This window comes from Schistocerca gregaria, chromosome 6 (assembly GCF_023897955.1).
Source record: "Schistocerca gregaria isolate iqSchGreg1 chromosome 6, iqSchGreg1.2, whole genome shotgun sequence".
In the NCBI taxonomy this organism is placed as follows: domain Eukaryota; kingdom Metazoa; phylum Arthropoda; class Insecta; order Orthoptera; family Acrididae; genus Schistocerca; species Schistocerca gregaria.
In genome coordinates, this window is record NC_064925.1 from 6804967 (window position 1) to 6824444 (window position 19478).

Below are 19478 nucleotides of genomic sequence, written 5' to 3' on the forward strand. Positions count from 1 at the left end.
CATTTTCAGTATCACTTTATGCGTTTGGTCGTTTACTAGTCGACTGTTTCGAATATTATATTATTTTTTATAATAAAAATTTGTAGACTGCCAAATAAAACTGCAAATGTAATAAAAGTTCATCCGATTACACTTATTTTTCCCATTATATCAATAGTAATATAAACAGTAAAGAAAATTACTGTGTTAGAAATTTTAAAAAAAATCTGACGAACGAGACTCGATCCAGTGATTACGGGGCTTGAACGGTAACCACTCGATTGCCGGCGCTTCATGATAAAAATGGCCACGCACAGGTGCACAGGGTGTTACAAAAATGTACGGCCAAACTTCCAGGAAACATTCCTCACACACAAATAAAGAAAAGATGTTATGTGGACATGTGTACGGGAACGCTTAATTTCCATGTTAGAGCTCATTTTAGTTCCGTCAGTATGTACTGTACTTCCTCGATTCACCGCCAGTTGGCCCAATTGAAGGAAGGCAATGTTGACTTCAGTGCTTGTGTTGACATGCGACTCATTGCTCTACAGTACTAGCATCAAGCACATCAGTGCGTAGCATCAACAGGTTTGTGTTCATCACGAACGTGGTTTTGCAGTCAGTGCAATGTTTTCAAATGCGGTGTTGGCAGATGTCCATTTGATGAATGGATTAGCACGGGGCAATAGCCGTGGCGCGGTACGTTTGTATCGAGACAGGTATCCAGAACGATGGTGTCCCGACTGGAAGACGTTCGAAGCAATTGATGAGCGTCTTAGGGAGCACGGAACATTCCAGCCTACGACTCGCGACTGGGGAAGACCTAGAACCACGAGACACCTGCAATGGACGAGGCAATTCTTCGTGCAGTTGACGATTACCCTAATGTCAGCGTCAGAGACGTTGCTGCTGTACAAGGTAACGTTGACCACGTCACTGTTTGGAGAGTGCTACGGGAGAACCAGTTGTTTCAGTACCATGTACAGCGTGTGCAGGCACTATCAGCAGCTGATTGGCTTCCACGGTTACACTTCTGCGAATGGTTCATCCAACAATGTGTCAATCCTCATTTCAGTGCAAATGTTCTTTTTACGGATGAGGCTTCATTCCAATGTGATCAAATTGTAAATTTTCACAATCAAAATGTGTGAGCTGACGAGAATCCCAACGCAATTGTGCAATCACGTCATCAACACAGATTTTCTGTGAACGTTGGGGTAGGCATTGTTGGTGATGTCTTGATTGAGCCCCATGTTCTTCCACCTACGCTCAATGGAGCACGTTGTCATGATTTCATACGGGATACTCTACCTGTGCTGCTGGAACATGTGCCTTTACAAGTACGACACAACATGTGGTTCATACACGATGGAGCTCCTACACATTTCAGTCGAAGTGTTCGTATGCTTCTCAACAACAGATCCGGTGACGGATGGATTGGTAGATGTGGACCAATCCCATGGCCTCCACGCTCTCCTGATTAACCCTCTTGACTTTCATTTATGGGGGCATTTGAAAGCTCTTGCCTACGCAACCCCGGTACCAAATGTAGAGACTCTTCGTGCTCGTATTTTGGACGGCCGTGATACAATACGCCATTCTCCAGGGCTGCATCAGCGCATCAGGGATTCCATGTGATGGAGAGTGGATTCATGTATCCTCGCTAACGGAAGGCATTTTGAACATTTCCTGTAACAAAGTGTTTGAAGTCACGCTGGTACGTTCTGTTGCTGTGTGTTTTCATTCCATGATTAATGTGATTTGAAGAGAAGTAATAAAATGAGCTCTAACATGGAAAGTAAGCGTTTCCGGACACATGTCCACATAACATACACTCCTGGAAATTGAAATAAGAACACCGTGAATTCATTGTCCCAGGAAGGGGAAACTTTATTGACACATTCCTGGTGTCAGATACATCACATGATCACACTGACAGAACCACAGGCACATAGACACAGGCAACAGAGCATGCACAATGTCGGCACTAGTACAGTGTATATCCACCTTTCGCAGCAATGCAGGCTGCTATTCTCCCATGGAGACGATCGTAGAGATGCTGGATGTAGTCCTGTGGAACGGCTTGCCATGCCATTTCCACCTGGCGCCTCAGTTGGACCAGCGTTCGTGCTGGACGTGCAGACCGCGTGAGACGACGCTTCATCCAGTCCCAAACATGCTCAATGGGGGACAGATCCGGAGATCTTGCTGGCCAGGGTAGTTGACTTACACCTTCTAGAGCACGTTGGGTGGCACGGGATACATGCGGACGTGCATTGTCCTGTTGGAACAGCAAGTTCCCTTGCCGGTCTAGGAATGGTAGAACGATGTGTTCGATGACGGTTTGGATGTACCGTGCACTATTCAGTGTCCCCTCGACGATCACCAGAGGTGTACGGCCAGTGTAGGAGATCGCTCCCCACACCATGATGCCGGGTGTTGGCCCTGTGTGCCTCGGTCGTATGCAGTCCTGATTGTGGCGCTCACCTGCACGGCGCCAAACAAGCATACGACCATCATTGGCACCAAGGCAGAAGCGACTCTCATCGCTGAAGACGACACGTCTCCATTCGTCCCTCCATTCACGCCTGTCGCGACACCACTGGAGGCGGGCTGCACGATGTTGGGGCGTGAGCGGAAGACGGTCTAACGGTGTGCGGAACCGTAGCCCAGCTTCATGGAGACGGTTGCGAATGGTCCTCGCCGATACCCCAGGAGCAACAGTGTCCCTAATTTGCTGGGAAGTGGCGGTGCGGTCCCCTACGGCACTGCGTAGGATCCTACGGTCTTAGCGTGCATCCGTGCGTGGCTGCGGTCCGGTCCCAGGTCGACGGGCACGTGCACCTTCCGCCGACCACTGGCGACAACATCGATGTACTGTGGAGACCTCACGCCCCACGTGTTGAGCAATTCGGCGGTACGTCCACCCGGCCTCCCGCATGCCCACTATACGCCCTCGCTCAAAGTCCGTCAACAGCACATACGGTTCACGTCTACGCTCGTCGCGGCATGCTACCAGTGTTAAAGACTGCGATGGAGCTCCGTATGCCACGGCAAACTGGCTGACACTGACGGCGGCGGTGCACAAATGCTGCGCAGCTAGCGCCATTCGACGGCCAACACCGCGGTTCCTGGTGTGTCCGCTGTGCCGTGCGTGTGATCATTGCTTGTACAGCCCTCTCGCAGTGTCCGGAGCAAGTATGGTGGGTCTGACACACCGGTGTCAATGTGTTCTTTTTTCCATTTCCAGGAGTGTATTTTCTTTCTTTGTGTGTGAGGAATGTTTCCTGAATGTTTGGCCGTACCTTTTTGTAACACCCTGTATATTTGGTGACAGAAATTATCTTGCAATTTTCTCAATAACGCTTAAGAAGTACGAGCTACTGCTTGCACATTTTGTAGTTCTTATGGAGTACTACGAGTGTACGAAGTTTGCAGTAAATCCGCGTTCCAAACGTCGTGACCTCCCCTTGTTAGTTATATCCACCTGAGTACGCGGAATGAAACACGCATAGACTTCGTGCCATGGTATCGACATGTCCCCTGGTTACTATTCTTGCCAACTGCGCGGTGAAACTACGCTCCAGCGTCACACATTCATCCATCGCCCGCCAAAGTTTACAATTTTGCATTCCGCGTCCGTACCTTTACGTACATAAACTGACGATTAATTTCCATAACTCCTTCGTGGCCCGCATCTCGTGGTCGTGTGGTAGCGTTCTCGCTTCCCACACCCGGGTTCCCGGGTTCGATTCCCGTCGGGGTCAGGGATTTTCTCTGCCTCGTGATGGCTGGGTGTTGTGTGATGTCCTTAGTTTAGTTAGGTTTAAGTAGTTCTAAGTTTTAGGGGACTGATGACCTCAGATGTTAAGTCCCATAGTTCTCAGAGCCATGTGAACCAACTTCTTCGTGGTGCGTCGGTTGTTTCTTTTTGCCCTTGTTTTCCATCTTAAGAGTGTACAAATCCTGCGACAGCCAGAAAAAACTATCTCGGACGTGGAGACAACGGCAAACTGACAGGCAAAGACCATAATGTGTGACACATAATATTCACTTATGTTGGCTGTACTGTGTGCACTTAAGTTAAAACATTTGCGTAAGTTAAGAAGAAAAGAACGTTATGTCATTACTCTACAGATTGAAACGACACAAAATAAAAAGATGAGCGTATTTTTCTTTATTTCTTTTTCAGCTCTTACGCATAAAAGAAGCTCCTACTCTCCCCACTGTGGGTTCCCGCCCTAGCAAACAATAGCCGTCAAGATCACGCGCTGATGCAAAGTGCACCACAGGCAGCGGCTTTGCCGCCTCGCGTGCAGACGGGTGGTGGGTGGTGCTATCGCAAAAGCCCTCTGAGCCGTGGCGGGTGTAATGTGTTTGAGAGCTCCAAGTAATTACACTCTAGCGCCGTAAGCCGGAACTCTGAACTTGCTCGACCCAATCTCCCAACTACGTAACAACTTAGTTCACTCCAACGGATTGTGCACATGTGCTCGATGGTGGATTAAGCACACACGTATCACTGTGAATGAAGCGCATACAGATTATATTCAGTACATACAGAAAATGGGGGGAAATATTGTACGTTACTGCTGACAGGAGCTAGGGGGCGTTTCAAGGAAATTAATTGTAAAACGCTACAAACTGATGAACGTCTTAACTATGTAACTGTAATAGAGGTTAACACAGAAGTTGTAAATACGGAGAATAAAAAAGCACCTGGTTCTGATGGAATAACCACACACCTGTTAAAGAATTCTCCTTTGGTGCTAAAAGAAGTGCTTCGAGAAGTCTTTAACAGCTGTATCAATGGATTTAAAATCCTTGAAGAATGGATACAGGATAACGTAAATTTAATGCAAAATAGGAAATTAAAGAAATTGCGATAATCATAGGTGAAGAAGTGTAACTTTGTCTGTAGGTAAGCCGTCTGGAAGTGTGACAAAGCAAAGGATAGAAACGCAGGTAGAAGATTCGGAAAAAGTTAAGCGGGCAGGTATATCACGCATTGGCAATAGCGCAAAAAGTAAATGTTTGTGGAAGACAGATAGATGCATATAATATTTATTCATTTGAATAAGGCTTATAATAGTCTGCAAATGGCAAGCACTTGAAAAAAAAAGGTTCTTCAGTTCATGTCAATGCAGTTAATCAGTGTAATAATTATAGAAAAATTAGAGTGGAAACTGGTAACGAGTGTTTTAAGAGTTTACTGTTAACAGGTGGTTCAGACAAGGGTGCTGCATTCCTGCTACATTGTTCGAGGTACATACTCATATGCTGTGGCGGCTCGTCACTATACATTCTGGGCGTTCAGAAATTTTTTGATTCAGATAAATTTGAGAGTGTGACATTAATAGCTTCTGCTGAATAACAGCTATGTTTAGCAATAAATTTATGCAACTAGGGCCAATAACAATAATAATAACAACAACAAGATGCATGACTCATCTAACAGAAGAAAGAATTGTTTTTGTGGAATTTTGTAGTTTTGCACATAATTAACTGTGCTTTAAGGCAATAACGAAATAGTGTGTAAGCTTTCGCAACTTTCCATTTCGCATTTTTGTGTAAGTGGGATGAACCGTGCTTCTCCATTTTTCCGGGCAGATGTATAACATACCTAACAGATGTATTAGTTCACGAATTTACTTCCGGGCTAAAAATAAGATATTCTTAGGCTGCACCCACACAACAACTTGTAGTAACTGTACACTTTCTTGTTAAATGTTCGCTTGGAGTCACTCTTATTTGATTTCGTCATTCTCTCAATCAAAGGATCTGTCCTCGGACGCCCTAGTTCCTTTACGGCAAACTTTTCCTAGTAATTTACTTTTCCATTCTCACAATGAGATTTTCACTCTGCAGCGGAGTGTGCCCTGATAGGAAACTTCCTGGTAGATTAAGCCGCGTGCTGAGGCTCGTATTCCAGACCTTTGCCTTTCGCGGGCAGGTGCTCTACCATCTGAGCTACCCAAGCACGACTCACGACTCGTCCTCATAGGTTTACTTCTCAGTTCGCATTTAAAATAGATTCAACGTACTTCATGTTCACACTGCGCACGAAAGCCGATAACCGCACAGTAAACAACCGACTCCAAACGCAAAGTGCCGTCTGTAATAATGATTAAACTCAAGCAGTAATGTCTATCGACATAGTCACTTGACTAGAACACAAGTGACGCGCTGAGATCCATAAGGGCCTAAAGCACATCGCCGTCGATTCCACACTTATGTGAATATCAGGGAAACCTTTGATACAGCTTTTCGTGAAATTTCATATGTACGGTGTTAGCCTACAACACGGATAAACCAGCATCATTATGAGGTCAACTGATTTCAGAAGCATGAATAAATGCTAGAGTCTCACAGTCAACGGTGATGTGCTAAAGGCCCTTATGATTCTCAGTCCCTCAATTGGATTAAAATGGTTCAAATGGCTCTGAGCACTATGGGACTTAACTTCTGAGGTCATCAGTCCCCTAGAACTTAGAACTACTTAAACCTAACTAACCTAAGGACATCACTCACATCCATGCCCGAGGCAGGATTCGAACCTGCGACCGTTGCAGTTGTGCAGTTCCGGACTGAGCGCCTAGAACCGATCGGCCACCGAGGCCGGCCTCAATTGGATTGCTTTATGATAAAAGTCATAGCTTAATATACTGTTACTCATTCACAAAGCCAGAAAACAGGTTTTCTGTCAGTACAGCTTTAACACATACTGATGTCCAATCTAACTTTATTACAGCATGCAGTGAATCAATTAGTATATCTGAGAAGTGTGCTAACATCAAAAGGATTTATGCCGAGCGAACGGGGATAAAAGTGTGCCGAAGTGTGCTACCATCTGGTGGCACCAGCGTGAACGTCTAGTTGAGTGGAAAGGACTAGCTGTGCACATCGTGAAGCGTGCACGGTATTTATCAAATCCGCTTGTGTTTGGCGCGTAAGGCAATTACTTCACAAGATTTGCGTATGCGCAAAAGCTCCTTAAAACATGCACAGCTGAAGGTGTGCTCGCAACCCTAATGCCAAGCTTCACAGAATCTAGAGGAGCAATAGCGCGGAATATTTAAGTGCCGTAACTTTCATATTTCAGCACGTTCAACAATATTTTTAAAAAAATGGGCAAAGTATCGAAATTTATGGTGTTCAAGTGCTCTTGTGCTCTTACACAGCAGCTGACACTGTTCTTAAAACCCTTAAACATGGTGGAGGAAATATCAAAGATGAGCCTACAAGTAGGAAACGATAATTTTAAATGTACACTGACGATTTGATTATTCCCGAGGATGAAGACAACATAAGTCCTGTGTTTAGGAATTTAGTGGACCAATACGAGGAGTGTAGTACGGAGATGACTGTTGGAAGGCGCAGTGTATGTTCATTGGAGCACAACTCAAAAAGCATGAAGGGAATTACTGAGAATAAAACCTTGTATGAACACCTGGGCGTCACACAGCGAATGCAAGAGATTGGACAGGTGTAAAAAATACTATAATGAAAGCAAGGATGACAAACAAGTAGCTACATCCAATATTATGGAAGGTATAAAGAAGTCACTGTTCAAGCGTTATGTGAAACTCACTGTAACATATGGGACAGAAGTGAGGACACCAGTGAAGAAAATGAAAGAAAGGGCACTGACAACGGAAGTGATGTTCTGAAGAAGATGTTGCAAAACGATAGTAATGAATATGGTACGGAATGAAGACATCAAGCGAATTATGGAAATAGAGTCAGTATTAGAGCAGCATACTTGAAGAAAAAGGAATGATATGGCAATATGAGACTTGTGGATGATAACAGAATAACTCAGAAAGCGTGGAGGTGGAAACCTCCAGAGCGTGCATCTCGTGGTCGTGCGGTAGCGTTCTCGCTTCCCACAACCGGGTTCCCGGGTTCGATTGCCTGAGGGGTCAGGGATTTTCTCTGCCTCGTGATGGCTGGGTGTTGTGTGATGTCCTTAGGTTAGTTAGGTTTAAGTAGTTCTAAGTTCTAGGGGACTGATGACCATAGATGTTACGTCCCGTAGTGCTCAGAGCCATTCTTTAGACCTCCAGAAAGACAGGAAGTAGGCAGACCTACGAAGGATTGGAATAGCAGAACCAAGTAGGAAAGACAACTACAAAACATACTTTTACAGATAAAGAGGCTTCGAGGGGTGGGTTACGGTACATGACCAGCGGCGCTGTAAAACAAACATTGTAATACAGGGTGACAATTTTTGAACTATATCAAATAAAATCGTCGTAACTTCTGAAGGGTTTGCTTTAGGACGTTCAAACTGCACGTTTGGCCACGGGGAATGATGGAAATTACTATGCGGGTTTGGCGTCAAAGCCCATTTGGATGGGTTCGTCTGCGCCATTTCACGGATTGAGGCCCCCCTCCAGCCGGAGGTTCTAGTGCTCCTTCGGGCATGGGTGTGTGTGTTGTTCTTAGCATAAACTACTTTGAGTCGTGCTTGGGTAGCTCAGATGGTAGAGCACTTGCCAGCGAAAGGCAAAGGTCCCGAGTTCGAGCCTCGGTCCGGCACACAGTTTTAATCTGCCAGGTAGTTTCATATCGGCGCGCACTCCACTCCAGAGTGAAAATCTCATTCTGGTTAGTTTAAGTAGTGTGTAAGTCTAGGGACCGATGACCTCAGCAGTTTGGTCCCTTAGAAATTCACACACATTTGAACTTTTTTTCATATAGGTTCGTCAATAAGCAAAATTGGCGCATTTGGGGCACTAAGAATCCGCATTTCGCGATCGAGAAGTGTCTTCGCTCTCAACAGGTGACTGTGTGGTGTGCAGTGTCCAGTCAAAGAATAATCGGTGTTATATTCCTTAATGGCACGGTGACTACCGAATGGCACGTGAAGGTTTTGGATAAGATTTCATCCCCATTATCCAAAGTGGCCCTGATTTCGAAAAGACGTGCTTCACGCACGATGAAGCTCCACACCACCGAAGCAGGAGAGTGTTTTGTCCTGGAGAAGCACTCCGGAGACTGCATTCTGTCTCTGGGGCACCCAGAACTCACTGGCATGGCCCTCGGTTGGCCGCCATGATATCAAGATCTGGACACATGCGACTCCTTTTCGTGGGGCCATATTAAAGACAAGGTGTACAGCAACAACTCCAAAACCATTTATGAGCTGAAAACAGCCATTCAGGAGGTCATCGACAGAGTCGATGTTACGACACTTCAACGGGTCATGCAAAATTTCGCATTGGTCTGAACTGCATCGTCGCCAATGGTGGCAGGCATTACGAACATGTCATAGCCTAAATCCAAATATCTGCAGTGACGTTTACGTGTTGAATAAAGTGTGTGCACGCCGTAGTTTGTCATTAATTTACGTTTTTTCCCATATAATTCAGTGATTGTCACCCTGTATGTAAGGCATCTGTTCAGAGATAAAACATACTAATGGCTTCCTAGCTCCTTCTCCACTGTTCTGAACTTCCTATCGACTGACTGGGTATAGTCATTTGCGGGTTATTTTTATTTATTTATCTACTTTGTGTGAAAAATACGTTAGCTGAACAACTAGAGGTCCTTCCGTTTGCTACACGAAGTGAGATATACCTCTAACAAAGAGGAGCTCCTATACATTTCGGCTTGTGTAAGACAGCGTCTCAGAAGGACTTCAACAGTCTGTGGATTGATCGTGCAAATAGCAGAACCTCATACTCAATATCGCCAAATCACTTCTGATGCAGCTGGACTAACACGCAAACGTGAGTACGCAGGTCAACTACAATGTCGAATCATAAAATCTGATGCTCTTGCGAAATAACTCAGAACTGGACTAAGACAAATAAATCAATATGTTTCCAGAGAGCAAAATATTAAACATGCTGATGGCTACAGCACATTTATAGTGAACTGTTTTAAACCGACCGCGAATTGTTCGCACATTTGTTGTCGATTGTCGAAAACTTAACTGTGAATTGATGTAAATTTATAATGGACTGAAAATGTATCACGAGCTCTTATAAATGTATATCTTCTAAAAGACACAACCAAATAAAAGATTTTCATAATATTACTGAACATTTGCAAACGTTTACCTTGGGAAACATTCGAAATGGAAGCCATCTCGACATAATATTTTTTGCTTCAAATTACCATTCCTCTAATCTTCCATACATCTTTCCGCTTATGACACAGTGCGTTCTCTTGTCATTAAGTTTTATTTTGCGAAGCTTTCTATTTCGTGGAATTGTTTAACTTCTCGAGCAGTATACGCCCAGTTGTCGAATTTCTTGTTGTTTCTTTGTGTTGGTGTATTTTTTCCTTAAATAGTCCGACATTGGGAGCACCAGTTTACATTTTTCTATAGTCGCCTGCTGAAAAGAATGTGTATATTTTGGTATGAGCTGCAATTATTAACTTATAAAATGGAACTAACAGTTTGAATAACATTGCGACTTAAAAATTAAATCAGGTGCAGCACCGAGGAGGGATCAGTACAACTGTACGTGTTGTGTGAGTGGATGCAGATTGGGTTTGTAAAAATTTTTTTGTTTACCTCCAAGGTGGTACAGGCAGCTACCCCGACCTACCTCCTGGGTGTCAAAAAGGTAAGCCTCACATTTCCTAATATGACCGTCTAGGTAAGAACGTAGACCTACTCTGACGAAGCTATGTTGAAATTTACCAATTTCTAGCTACAGGTCTTGCAGAAAGCTGTCCACTAATGACATTATTTGCAATATCAGAAAATCGTCCGTCAGGATCCTGATGCATCCATTCTGTCAGTATAAATCATTACGTTAGTTTCACTGAAGCTGACAACTGTTCTGAAGGCAGACATATTCAGAATCATACATCGAGAAAAATAAAATGAATGCTATAGAAAAACTCCAAGGTTTTCAAACCACAGTAATAAGATGTAAACTGTGTAATGAAACAGACTAGAAGAAGAAGACTCCTCCGACATGGGTGGACCTTTTCTTTGGCTAGAAACATTTCCAAATCACAAACGGAAAGTTAATGAATACATTTCATTATGTGTGTGAACGATATTGTTATCTTAGCCAACTTGTGAAAAGGGAATTAATTACATTTTATTACTGATTTTGAGATCATACAGAGCGAAATTGTTGAAATATATGAAAATAAATGTGAATTAGTTACAAACTACGGTGTGCACACAGTTTATTCAACGTGTAAACGTCGCTACAGATTTTCGGTTTTAGATTATGACATGTTGGACATGCCTGCCATCATTGGCGATGATGTGGCGCAGACTAATAGCGAAGTCCTGGATGACCCACTTAAGTGTCGGAACATTGATTCTGTCCATGATCTCCTGAACGGCTGTTTTCAGCTCAGAAATGGTTTTGGGGTTATTGATGTACACCTTGTATTTAATACAGCCCCACAAGAAGGAGTACCATGTGCTCAGCTCCAGACAATAAGGCGACCAACCGAACCCCGTGCCAGTGGCCTCTGGGTACCCAAGAGCCAGAGTGCGGTCTCCAAAGTGCTCCTCCAGGACATGAAACACTCTCCTGCCTCGATGGGGTGGAGTTAGGTCTTGCATGAACCACGTATTGTCGAAATCAGGGTCAGTATTGATAATGGGGATGAAATAATGTTCCAAAACCTTCACGCACCGTTCGGTAATCACCGTGCCACCAAGGAATATCGCACTGGTTATTCCTTGACTGGACATTGCACACCACATAGTCACCCGTTGAGGGTGAAGAGACTTCCCGAAGGCAAAATGAGGATTCTCAGTCTTAAATCCATAAACAGTGTCCCGAACGCTCGTTTCAGCTGTCGTGAACTATGCAATCGGCGAGTCCAAAACCCGCTGTAGCATTTTTTAAAGCTTTCATGAGCTAAATAAGCAAATAATGTCTTTTATTCTGCCTACTGCATACTGCTTGGGTTGCAATGTCGCCGTGTGTGCACTGAAAGATATCTCACGGCGCGATCTCGCCTCGCAGGTGTTCATGTTACTTGCTCGTGTGCATCATGTCTTTGCACAGAGGTGACAGAAGTCATTGAATAGCGACATTCGCATATACAGATTGTGGCAGGATCGCGTGCGCAAGGTATGAAAGGGCAGTGCATTCATTGGTGGAGCTGCCATTTGTACTCACGTGATTCATGTGAAAAAATTTCCGATGTCATTACGGCCGCACGACGGGAGTTAACAGATTTTGAACACGGAATGGTAGTTAAATCCATGGGACATTCCGTTTTGGAAATCGTTGGGAAATTCAATTTCCGAGATGTACAATGTCATCAAGAGTGTGCTAGAATACCGATATCAGCCTTCAGCTCTCGTCATGGACGACGCAGTGGCAACGACCGAGAACAGCGGCGTTTGCGTACAGTTGTCAGTCTTAACAAGAATGCAACACTGCGTGAAATATCCGCAGAAACGAATGTGGAAAGTACGACGAACGTATCCGTTAGGGCAGTGCGGCAGAATTAGGCTACGGCAGCACACGACCTGTGCGAGTGCCTTTGCTAACAGCACGGCATCGCCTGCAGCGCCTCTCCTGGGCTCGTTACGATATCGGTTGGACTCCAAACGACTGGAAAACCGTGCCCTCGTCAGGTGATCGACGATGGTGGGTATCGAGTGTGACGCTGACCCAACGAAGCCATGGACCCAAGTTGTCTACTAGGTATTGTGCAAGCTGCTGGTGGCTCCGAAATGGTGTGGGTTCTGCTTACATGATCATTGAGTGGAAGTGGTTATGTCCGCCTACTTGGGCACTGTGTCCAGTCTCTGGGGGACTTCATGTTCCCAAACAACGATGGAATTTTTCGCGATTGGTTTGAAGTACATTCTGGCCAATTCGAGGAAATGGTTTGGTCACTCAGATCACCTGACATAAATCGCATCGAACATTTATGAGACATAATCGAGAGGTCTGTTCGTGCTCAAAATCCTGCACCAGCCCTCCGGAGGTTCGAGTCCTCCCTCGGGCAAGAGTGTGAGTGTTGTCCTTAGCGTTAAGTTAGTGTAAGTAGTGTAGAAGTCTAGCGACCGATGACCTCAGCAGTTTGGTCCCTTAGGAATTCACACACTTTTTTTTCCTGCACCGGCAACGGTCCCACAATTGTGTACGGCTATAGAGGCAGTATGGCTCAATATTTCTGCAGGGGCTTCCTTCCGATGACTTCACTCCACGCCACGTCGAGTTGCTATAGTGCGTCGAGAAAAGGGAGGTATAACACGATATTAGGAGATGTCCCGTGACTTTTGTCACCTCTGTGTAGCGTCCATGGGACTATTGTAAATCGCGGTTTCTTTTGTGTAATTATTGTCTTTGGATAAAAGCGTCGTTTCTGTAGGTCTATTCAATTATCGCCTGTGCTGTCCTGTACGTACTGCACTGTGCTATACTCTACTGTACTATACTGTAGCAGTTGTTTCTGTGTGTGAGCCAAGTTCCATGGAGTTGTGTTACTTGGCAGTGACACACCATGCGAAAGCTAGTTTCGTCCTAAATGTTTTTACATCCGTTTACTGTTGACGTCTCCCATCTGTTAAGTGGCTGAAGTAGTCTTAGAAGGCTCTCTCCACTGCGAGAGAAAGGAACTAAGTAGTTCAGCATGAAAACGATAAAATCGGTATCACAATTCTGCAGCTGTGAAGTAAAAAATTGTTTGCCGACATCAGAAAGTTCGCCACATTCACCGCTGTAGCTCAGTGTCTATAGCACTCCGGTATATTTACTCGATCTAAATGTCTCGGGTGGACGTCCCGTCTCAGCTGCGCCAGCGTGTGTGTTAACAAACTCGACTGATGCCATGTACGGTTTCGCTATTGAACAGGCTTATGGGTTTTCGTCAAAACGAACGTAATTTAGTACAGTTATTATCTGATCTGATTGAAGTTACTGTTCTCGCGTCTCTTGTATTGGGACCAACCAGTTTTAACGGCGTGGAGTGTTAACAGTGTAATTTAGGCCTCTCTGCGCGGAGCAATTAATGCCCACTAGCTACGTTACCAGTTCTGCCGCCAGCTTTAATGGACTCTCACATTTCAATCACGAGCCATTATTGTGGTAATGCTGTCGATTTCTGTTTCCTAACCTGGTCATGTTAACGATCCCACGTTATGCTGTACTGAAATGTTCATTTCTGCATTCATGCAAGTGGTCTTAGTAATTGTTTATACTCACAGTGTGTTTGATTAGTAACTCTAACAGTCACTTAATATTCTTTTAGTTTCTGCTGTTTTGTTTTTCTTTGCTGCTACGTGACCATGTGAATAACATTCGCTACAAACAAAAATCACAGAATACTGGTTAACAAAACAATACATTCGTGATGGCATGTAAAGAGAGCTAACACACTACTGGCCATTAAAATTGCTACACCACGAAGGCGACGTGCTACAGTCGCGAAATTTAACCGACAGGAAGAAGATGCTGTGATATGCCAATGATCAGCTTTTCAGAGCATTCACACAAGTTTGGCGCCGGTGGCGACACCTACAACGTGCTGACATGAGCAAAGTTTCCAACCGATTTCTCATACACAAACAGCAATTGACCGGCGTTGCCTGGTGAAACGTTGTTGTGATGCCTCGTGTAAGGACGATTAATGCGTACCATCACGTTTCCGACTTTGATAAAGGTCGGACTGTAGCCTATCGCGATTTCGGTTGATCGTATAGCGACATTGCTGCTCGCGTTGGTCGATATCCAATGAGTGTTAGCAGAATATGGAATCGGTGGTTTCAGGACGGTAATACGGAACGCCGTACTGGATCCCAATGGCCTCGTATCACTAGCAGTCGAGACGACATGGCATTTTATTCGCATGGCTGTAACGGATCGAGCAATCACGTCTCGATCCCTGCGGAAACAGATGGGAAAGTTTGCAACGCAACAACCATCTGCACGAACAGTTCGATGACGTTTGCAGCAGCATGGACTATCAGCTCGGTGACCGTGGCTGCGGTTACCCTTGATACTGCATCACAGACAGGAGCGCCTGCGATGATGTACTCCACGACGAACCTGGGTGCACGAATGGCAAAACGTCATTTTTTCGGGTAAATCCAGGTTCTGTTTACAGCATCATGATGGTCGCATCCGTGTTTGGCGACATCGCGGTGAACGCACATTGGAAGCGTGTATTCGTCATCGCCATACTGGCGTATCACCCGGCGTGATGGTATGGGTTGCCATTTTTTACACGTCTCGGTCAACGCTTGTTCGCATTGACGGCACTTTGAGCAGTGGATGTTACATTTCAGATATGTTACGACCCGTGGCTCTACCCTTCATTCGATCCCTGCGAAACTCTACATTCAAGCAGGATAATGCACGACCGCATGTTGCAGGTCCTGTACGGGCCTTTTTGGATACAGAAAATGTTCGGCTGCTGCCCTGGCCAGCACATTCTCCAGATATCTCACCGAATGAAAAATGTCTGGTCAATGGTGGCCGAGCAACTTGCTCGTCACAATACGCCAGTCACTACTCTCGATGAACTGTGGTATCGTGTTGAAGCTGCATGGGCAGCTGTACCTGTACACGCCATCCAAGCTCTGTTTGACTCAATGCCCAGACGTATCAAGGCCGTTATTAAGGCCAGAGGTGGTTGTTGTGCTTACTGATTTCTCAGGATCTATGCACCCAAAGTGAATGAAAGTGTAATTATGTGTCAGTTCTATTGTAATATATTTGTCCAATGAATACCCGTTTATCATCTGCATTTATTCTTGGTGTAGCAATTTTAATGGCCAGTAGTGTAATACATGGTAAATTTCCCGAAGCCACTGTGACAATTTTAATGGAGAAAATTTGCTGTTTCTAATTCACTTTTTTTGCAGGCGTACTGAAAATGTGATGTGAGTGATAAAGCACTCTCAAGTGAAATGAGTCAGCAGTCCCGCTTCTACGAACAGCTTCTCGCTGGTCGTGTCCCTGTGTGGATTTTCTGAGGCGAAGGAAAATTGCGCAGTTGCTCTCGTCTTCGTCAAAAGCGTCCGTCACCGGGCGTGATGGTATGCTGTGTCACTGGGTACGCATCATCAGGACGTATGGTTTGCGTAGCCGCTAATCTGGACAGCATATTTTACATTTCTGGGCCGGTGCTGTGCCCTTCTTTCAAGAAGATAAAGAACAGAGCGGTAGTTGGACTGTATCTGTGGCCAGCACGTTCTCCAGAGAGCAGCACGCCACCACTCGCCAGACACTACGATTGCTGACATCTGGCGTGGAGTCGAAGCTACACGTAGTGAACTACCTGTCCTTGTCATCCAAGATCAGTTCGAATCGTTGCCCACTCAGGTCAGTGTCACTGATCCAGCCATTGGTCGCAGCACTGTGCACAAAATTTCGTACCCTGTAGACCCTCAGATCAAAATTGTTCAAATGGCTCTGAGCTCTATGGGACTTAATTTCTCAGGTCATCTGTCCCGTAGAACTTAGAACTACTTAAACCAAACTAACCAAAGGACATCACACACATCCACATCTCATTCTGGAAACATCCCCTAGGCTGTGGCTAAGCCATGTCTCCGCAGTATCCTTTCAGGAGTGCTAGTCCTGCAAAGTTCGCAGGAAAACTTCTGTAAAGTTTGGAAGGTAGGAGACGAGGTACTGGCGGAAGTAAAGCTGTGAGGACCGGGCGTGAGTTGTGTTTGGGTAGCTCAGTTGGTAGAGCGCTTGCCCGCGAAAGGCAAAGGCCCCGAGTTCGAGTCTCGGTCCGGCACACAGTTTTAATCTGCCAGGAACTTTCTCTATAGCAGTGACTTATGAACTTGTGTGAGCTGCATGGATGGAAATTGTAAGCATCGAAGCACATTGATTATTTGCATGTCGCCATTTGCTTGCAGCCGATCTTTGTAGAAACGCCACTTAAGTATTGTCAGTTATCATATTGTAATAAACTCCATTCGTAAGATTTGCTTGAATTGTTGCTTATCTGTCTGAGAAAACAGTTTCCACAGGTACCCTGTATTAAACGAGTGGGCAGAATCCCACAGACTATTGTTACTAGCACGCGTGGGCTAGTTTTCGTCAGGTGTCCATACTCGACACCGTGTTGTGCATTGGAGACAAGACAGGGCCGCGTATACACTCCTGATCAAACCTTGCCCAAGTGTGCTACTAATAAGGGTGGCACAGTACATGCGCCAAGGAAATCAAATATTCTGTTGGCAGTGGTGGGGCATGAGGACGGCCGTAATGTGCCGCCGAAACTAGTCGTGTGATACAGCTGTGGTGGTACTTTTTCTCAATTATGTCATCGGCTGAAGTCCCTGGTCCATGCAATAAGATGGACATCCATAAATTAGTTGTGAATTCTTCCTTGTATGTTGTAGAGCCGGAAGCAGTCTTAGTATCCCATCAGAATTACGAAGTTCAGAATTCCGCGATCAATTGAATCATATACATCTAAATGGATACACTAAAAATCACATTTAAGTGCCTGGCAGAGGGTTTATCGAACCACCTTCACAATAATTCCCTACTATTGCAGTTTCGAACAGCGCGAGGGAGAAACGAACATCTGTATCTGTCCGTTCGAGCTCTGATTTGCCTTTTATTGTGGTGATCGTTTCTCCCTAAGTAGGTCGGCGCGAACTGAATACTTTCGGAGAAGAAGGCTGGTGATCGAAATTTCGTCAGAAGATTTCCGCCACAATGAAAAACGCTTTTGTTTTAATGATGTCCATCCGAACTCTTGTATCATTTCAGTGTCACTCTCTCTCCTATAAAACTCGTCTCCCATTCAATTCGACGGCATCCCACCAACATATAAAAATAGCAGTTAAGAACTTGGGTGTACCTTCGGATGAGAACTTAAATTGGGCGGAGAATATTGTCACCATATGTCGGAAGACATAAGAAGGATACAGCTCTCCACGAATGCTTGTGTGCGTTACACGTGGAACATTCGTCGATATCACCATCTCGCTGCCTTATATGCATAGCTAGGACAGTTCAAAAATGGTTCAAATGGCTCTGAGCACTATGGGACTTAACATTTGAGGTCATCAGTCCCCTAGAACTTAGAACTACTGAAACCTAACTAACCTAAGGACATCACACACACCCAAGCCTGAGGCAGAATTCGAACCTGCGATCTTGGTCGTGTGGTTCCTGACTGAAGCGCCTAGAACCGCCCGGCCACCACGGCCGGCAGCTAGGACAGTTGCTTGCGGCCAAACAAGCTACGGGACTACCGCCTGCTATGTCTACCTCACCGGCTGCTCAGTGTACAAGCTCCCCGCTACCTCGCCTCGGAGATCAGACATCTTCCGTGCCGACATTCACCTACATAGTACGCTAGCTGTGCCCATTCATAGAAGAAAAACAACGTGAAACTGCTTCGCAATCGCTGCTGCCCGTCTCTGGAACACGCTGCCCTGCATTCTTCTCGCATTTCGAAGTCCTGGTACTTGTTTAGCTTTCTCATGGCGCTTCCCCAAAATTAACGTACACGCCAACCTTCCCCTCTGTCAAACAGCAAATCCAGCTCTCCTATCTTCTCCCAGTTACGCCCATTCTTCTTTTCCTTTCTCTATCAGTAACGCCACTTTTGCTCCCTCATATTCTTTAACTCCGTCTTATCGCTTTCACCTTTCACCCCCTCCTCCATCCCTTTCTCCATGTCCACTGCTGCTGGAACTCATGATGAAAAACTCTACCTTACCGAAATTTCTAATTATTGTTGTATTGATCGAGCACGAATGAAAACTGTATGCATGTTTTTTTTTATCTGTGCTACTGGATTTTTTAATGTTATAAATTAAGAGTAACCCGCTTTCTGGAAAGTATGCAATGTAAAAAATGCAGACGGAGAAAATCACAACGCCTAAAGATAATTAATGTAGAGTAATAAAATTTCGGAAATAAATTTTTTCGGTAATGTATTTAAGTGATTAACGTTGCAAGACCGCAGGTTATTGTAAGCGCGAGATAAGCCATTGGAACTGTCAAATGCTGGTACATCAATAACCGGTGTAACCGCCGAAAGTTGACTGCGAGCTTGCAGACGTGCGTGCCTTGTGTTGTTCTGCTTTCTGGAATGGAGGTTCCATGCGTGTTGAACTTCGTCGGTCAGTACAGTGACGGTTAATGATGTTTGTGAACGACGGTGGAAGTTTCCGGTGACGTCACATATGTGCTCAATTGGAGACAGAGTGGTAATAATAATAATGTCGTGTAACGAAGGCCTCCCGTCGGGTAGACCGCTCGCCCGGTGCAAGTCTTTCTATTTGACGCCACTTCGGCGACTTGCGTCGATGGGGATGAAATGATGACGATTAGGACAACACAACACCCAGTCCGTGAGCGGAGAAAATCTCCGACCCAGACGGCAATCGAACCCGGGCCCCGAGCAGGAATGCAAGCATGTCGACACCCTGTAGAGCATGTTGAGCTACAACAGCGGTATGCGGGCGAGCGCTGTCCTGTTGGGAAACACACCCTGGAATGCTGTTTATGAATAGCAGCACAGCACGTCGAATCACCAAACGGAGGTAGAAATTTGCAGTCAGTTTAATA

General features: G+C 45.2%; 1 non-coding gene across 1 annotated transcript; it reads left to right on the forward strand.

Annotated features, from left to right (window-relative positions):
* The first annotated feature begins 16604 nt into the window (after positions 1-16604).
* Positions 16605-16679, forward strand: Trnas-cga (transfer RNA serine (anticodon CGA)). The gene has a single exon. It is a non-coding gene; the product is annotated as a tRNA-Ser (tRNA).
* The last annotated feature ends 2799 nt before the right edge of the window (positions 16680-19478 follow it).